General features: G+C 38.2%; 1 long non-coding RNA gene across 1 annotated transcript; it reads right to left on the bottom strand.

Annotated features, from left to right (window-relative positions):
• Nucleotides 1-321: 321 nt before the first annotated feature.
• On the bottom strand, nucleotides 322-1,887 carry LOC146716947 (uncharacterized). The gene is made up of 2 exons (XR_014915802.1): nucleotides 1,680-1,887; nucleotides 322-1,480 (listed from the first exon to the last, which is right to left on the bottom strand). It is a non-coding gene; the product is annotated as an uncharacterized LOC146716947 (long non-coding RNA).
• Between the last annotated feature and the right edge of the window lie 4,339 nt (nucleotides 1,888-6,226).

Below are 6,226 nucleotides of genomic sequence, written 5' to 3'. Positions count from 1 at the left end.
GAATAAAGTTAGCGTTCATCCTCGACCTTCACTGTTTATATTATGCTAACATAGCTGTGTCGCTAGCGATCACGTAGCACATCAGCTAGCCAAACTTCAGTAACCCTACAAACGTCAGTGCTGTTTACTTTCTTGTCTTCATTTATGTCGGAAGTGATAGCAGAGCTGTACGTTTTAATTTGTTTCAGAAATCTCTCAGTCAGGACAGGCTATATTATATTTAGATAAAAACTAGCGAGCTAACTTCCTGCTAACTCCATTAAGTTTAATAAATTCCGTTTTCATGGATGCCTGGATGTTTAACCTAATTGTTACACCTGGTAGAGCAGCCACACTGATCATTTTATTACAGATGAAAGACAGTAATTTTTAGTAACAGATATTGATAAGTTGACACAAGAAACATAAATATATTGGTGGAAATCTGTGTAGAAAAACTAGTTATGCGGATTGGAAAATGTTTCGGCACGTTCTTCACTCAGGAAAGAGTTGCAGTCATCTGCAACAGGCTTACCAACAGAATCTGGGCTAAAACCAAGGATGAATTTGCCAAAATCCCCTTAGAGAAGTTCACAAACCTCGACAGATGATTTTTGAAGTCCTGTGTAAAAACTGGACACATGGAGAAGTTCTTATGGAATTACATAGCAAATTAATTGAAGATGAAATTGTTGATATTAAATCGGACGTGGACAAGCTGTAGATATTGAACCTTCGAGTCAAGTAACAAGGTTTCTGTAATGTAGGAAAAATAGTGATATCGATTTTAAAATGTTTCTAGAATACTAATTGGAGACTTTAAATTGGCTAGTTTTAAAATTATAATGGCTCTTTTAAATTCATGGAGTCACTTTTGAAAATCCTTTGACTGGTCCTATAGCAGGCATTCGATTCGATTCATCAGTATAAAATATTTATGTTCAAAGCACATTTCTCAGATTAAAAAGGTACAGAAAGGTAATTTGTTTTGTAAATAAATATAAATATACAGCAGAAAAGTTGTTTGTTAAAACAATGACAAAAATGTTTCTGAACCTGCATGGAACAGTTAAACCTTTCCCAATACACTGTGAACAACAGGCAGGTAAGTGTCTTAAACTCTCACACATAATAGCATTTCTGTCACACTTCACTATCAGAACCTTTTGTTCCGTTTCAGCAAGAGCTGCTTTTCTAAATTGACAGAGGCTATCTGGCTTTGTTTGGCTGTGAAGAGTAAACCAGTACAGCTAAAAAGTTGTTCACACGCAGCAGAAGCAAGCAGAGCTGTGTTCAGCTTAAGAGAGAGGTTCTTGATGGCTGAGAAGGAGTGCAGCAGCTCCATGGTGTCTGTGGCACAAGCAAGATAACCATCAAGCTCAACTGCAATTTGCAGCCTTCTGGAGATTGGTCTGGAGAAGAATTCATCTTCATGACTCTCTTTGCTGATCCTCACTCTCATGCTCAATCTTTTAAAGATGTTGTATGATGTATGTCAAGGCTGCAAGTAGATAACACAATTTTGTTATTTAAATTTAAGTAATTATTCCTGAACACACAAACTTAAAATCAGCTAATTCTCAACAAGGATCGTTTGATATTAAGGACACACCATCAATAACTTACAATGTATTAGGTGACATAAACATGTGTTCAAATGTAATAATACACAAAAATGGGATCATATGAATCTGGCATACCAGCCTACATTACATCTGCTCTATCAGTCCAGGAAGGCTTGAACTTGGGTAAGAGGACTGCAGCTGCAGCCAACTCTGGATCCTCCATCATCGGTCCAAAATGCTTTTGAAGGCCATGTTGCACTCTGATGAGTGGCATGCATGTCTTGCTTGATGTCTCCAGCCTGCTAAGTTTGGACAGTAGTTGTTGGATTACTGGCAGCAGCCCTCCCATGAAGGAAGTGGACTCAGACTGGAGGATGTTTGAAGCTTTCACCAGTGGCTTCATGGTGGTACAGCCTTAGGAATGCAACTTCTGCGGGACTCAACCTGTAAGATACAACAACAAAAGCCACTATGACTACTAGGGGTGCAACGATATTCGTATCGATATTGAACCGTTCGATACAGTGCTTTCGGTTCGGTACGCATATGTATCGAACAATACAAAATTTGTAATTTATTTTATCAACTTTCCTTCTGACGATGCTGTCTGTGTTGAGCGCTCAGTGAATCTGCGTTCGACTACTCCGCCTAGGCTCGACAGTGCAGCCTAGGCGGAGTAGTCGAATGCAGATTCACTGAGCGCTCAACACAGACAGCATCGTCAGAAGGAAGAGCGCAGGGCAAGCTAGCGAGACAGAAGTTAAGCTCTCCTTGCAACATGGACCTCCCCCACCCTCATTCAGATCTGGCGTTTGGAATTATTTTGGTTTTCATGTGACGTATGACCCTGAAGGTAAGCGAGTCATGGACTAAAGTAAAACAGTATGTTGGATGTGCCATGCAATGCTCAATTACATGGGTGGGAACTAGTGTGTTAGCGCAGTTAGCTCGTTAACGTGTTGGCCGTCTAGCCCCATGCACGGGGCGATCGGCGGTAGCTCGTTAACGGAGATTTGCCGTGTTGTGGCGTTAAGGTCATTTCAACGAGATTAACCTGAAAGCACTAGTGGGAACACAACGAATATGACTGCACATTTACGCCGACATCATCCTAGTGCAAAGACAAGTGGAAGCAGAAAAAAACAAGCAAGCATGCTACTAACTTTAGCCGAGTCATTTAGACAGCCGTTAGCACATGATTCTCCTTATATGTTTAATATGCTGCTGAGAATATAGCCCAGAAGAAGCGGATAGTATAGCTTTTATTTTGGAAAGAGGCATTTCTCTGTAATAAACTCTCTTTTCCAAAGATGAGTGATTCCTCAATCAGATACAGGGCTCGCAATATCGCTAGCCCGACGTCCGGGGGCTAGCGATTTTTTCAGTCGGGCTACCAAAATCTATCTCTGCCCTGCCCATCGGGCTATTGTAGGAAGGAAAAATATATGTCAATGCTTTTGCATTCTTTCAGAAATGTAGCTGGGTAATTATGTCATTGGCATCGGTGAGCCACTGTCAATATGTGACATATTGAAATCGCGTTTGAATTTGCGCTTGTTTTTTTGCTTTCACTTTGCAATCGTGCGAACTGTGTATAGAGAGCGACAGCACTGATCTGTGAGTGATGATAATTTGTGCACCAATTCCTCTGACATCGTCTTATTAATTGTTAGCTTACTATGCAAACATGACAAGTGAAATCTCCCGCAGCAAGCTTAAACATGTGAGAGGTTGATCGCGCAGAGAATCGCTGAGCTTATGTGAGTGCGTGTGTAAAAGCAGCAGGATATATATTTGACTACGATGACCTGGATGACTGAGAACCTTCACAGACAGATATATATTTTAGTTCTGCTGAGCCAAATAAGACAGGTCAGGGTGAAGAAGTGACAGCCAAAGAAAAGCTTACCACAAAACGGAGAAGTTATGACAAATCAGACTATAAGGCAAAAAGAAAGTGCAGCTTTATGGTTTCATGGACAAAAGAATTTCTGTGGCTGCAATATGACGAGCTAAATAACCAGGGGTGCACATAAGTGGTCCGCAGGTGCGCATTCGCTGTCAAAATAAAAAACACGCACAAGGGTTAGGGTTAAATTTAAAAACTGTACTTTTGAGTTAAAATATATATTTATAATGAACATTTTTTTTGTATCGAAAAAATATCGAACCGTGACACCAAAGTATCGAACCGAACCGTGAATTTTGTGTATCGTTGCACCCCTAATGACTACATATTTATTACAGAAGAGAGCGCTTCGAATTATGCATAATGTTAAATATAGAGAACACACTAATAATTTGTTTATAAAATCGAAATTGTTAAAACTAGAAAACATAGTGAAATTACAGACTTTAACTATTATGTTTAGGGCGAAAAATAAAACACTACCTCTTAAGTTACAAAGTTTATTTGTATTGTGTTCAGAAAATGGGGATGGCAGAAGGAAGTTTTATTTTAAGCACCGGTTTGCTCGAACCACACAAAGGCAAATGTGTCCAACAGTCAATGGCATAAGAAACTGGAATTCTCTCAGTGATCATCTTAAGTGTTGTATAAATGTTTCCCAATTTAAAACCTACTATAAGAATAAAATGATAAACCAATATGAAGAAGTTGAAAAGAATAGAATTTAATTGTAGAAAAATGATCCTTTTAGTTTGATATTTAGTGGTATTGCTCATTGTTGAGTATATTGTTCTGTTTGCTTTGTTTTGTTTTGTTATGTGCAGAAAATTGTCATAGTGTAATTTTGGTTGCCTACTTGTATTATCACAGATAGGGGGCAGGTATCAATAAGAATTTATTCTTCTTCCTGCTCCTTTTCATGCATGGAAACAGTGTTACTTTAATTGAAAGGAAGGTTGTGTATGGGAATGCATTACCATGTGTGAAACAAAACAAAACAAAAAAAAAAATAGGGATCTTCTTATTAAATATTAAGAGTCTGCTCACGTTTTCAACCGTCTATTAAAGAAAATTCACAAAATTTGCAACCATATTGGTAGGTGTCCAATTTTACTCACATATTTACCTTGATCATCAAGAGAACCGGTGTTGTGCCAAAAAGTGATTGTCTGCCAAAAACTGATTCCCAGTGTTTCTGTGTATTTTTTATGTGTAATATCTTTACGTATGTTCGTAAATAGACTTCGGTGAACAGGGGATACAAAGGGGTTACATAAAGAATTAAAAAATTATCTGTTTTTTAAGTATCTTTACAACTTGTACTTACATTATAACCAATCCGGTCCTTTATCCCCACTTAAAATATTTTTACAGAACTATTGTAATATTTGCTGCCATTTCTGCTGTCCTGTTGGGCAACTTACTCTTACAAAATACATTTTTAATGTTAATGAGATTTTTTTTACTGCATAAATAAAGGTTATATAAAAGTCGCTGCCAAAAACTGATTGCGGCTTGTATCTTGTTACACGAATGTTGTTTGTGGCTCAAGATGACTTTATGTCATCCATAAGGGATGCATTTGACATATGTTTAACATATTATAGCCCAACAAGTTACTTATAGCACTTTAAATATGAGCAATCGCTTTTTGGCAAATACCGGAAATCAGTTTTTGGCAGACAATCACTTTTTGGCACAACACCGGCAAGCATGTCAAATGTGCGACACCCTCTCAATCTTTTGCACGCTAGTTCAGAAAACGGATCACATACACAAAAATGCTGCCCATAGAGCTAACAAATCAAAACAATCCACATTATGTTCTGTAAAAAAAAAAATCACATTGGGAAACATATAACCCTACCGATTAAGACCCATGTCACTATGATAGACCTATATTTGGCCGATGATACTGATCCATCAGTGGCTCTGCTATGTGTCAACTGAGAGCTGGAAGATTAATTTGAGATGCAGCTCAGCAGTGTGTGCCATTTTTGTTTTTAATATAGACCAGCTGATTTTAGGCCTCTGAGTTTTATATGACTCAAGATTTAATTTATTGTAATGATGATGGTTGTCTAAATAAGCTAAAACATTCCTAAGAAGTGTAGCTCAATTGTGTTATATTATAATTGTACGAGTTAGCTAGCTCCGTGTTACTTTAATACTGTATCAGGCTAACCAACGGCAGTGACAATATCTTAGCCAAACTAATGACCTTAACACACATGAAAAATAAAAAAACAATATCGTACAGGTATAGTTGTAAGACTTCTTACCTCAATGTGTTTTTTTTAGATTAGATGCTGAAGTCTTGTAAGCTGATATCACTGTAGAGGTCAAAGTTTGCACTGCATCTGGACGCTGTCTCCTTTTCTCCCTCTCTACATGAAAAACCCATTCCTCCGGTACGGCCACAGGCACTCGTCCTCCGTCTTTTCTACATAGTTTTCTCGGTTGACGGCGTTGTCTTCTGTCTCCATTTAGGCTTCTTTGTCTCCAAATCTTCAGTCTATAAATTTGTTTAGCAGCGGAGGTTGCTTGCGTCTTAAATTGGCGCGGTCGCGATTGCCTGGTTTTTCCTCTCCACTGTTACATATTGCTTGCTCAGAGTTTGTCTGTTAGGGTTTTCTTTTTAATACTGTAAGGTTAAGACCTTAAAGTAATACGCTGCAAGCTTACCTTGCTGTGTATTACTTTAAGATCTTAACCTTACATTGTGAAGGCTTTGAGAAAAACACCATTTCATTTGGTGCTATACATATTGAAG

The sequence above is a fragment of the Copadichromis virginalis genome, linkage group LG2, assembly GCF_057382275.1.
Source record: "Copadichromis virginalis isolate Kocher_CV1m ecotype Utaka linkage group LG2, C_Virginalis_male_GT1.1, whole genome shotgun sequence".
Lineage (NCBI taxonomy): Eukaryota > Metazoa > Chordata > Actinopteri > Cichliformes > Cichlidae > Copadichromis > Copadichromis virginalis.
This window is presented reverse-complemented; position numbering and strand designations above follow the sequence as displayed.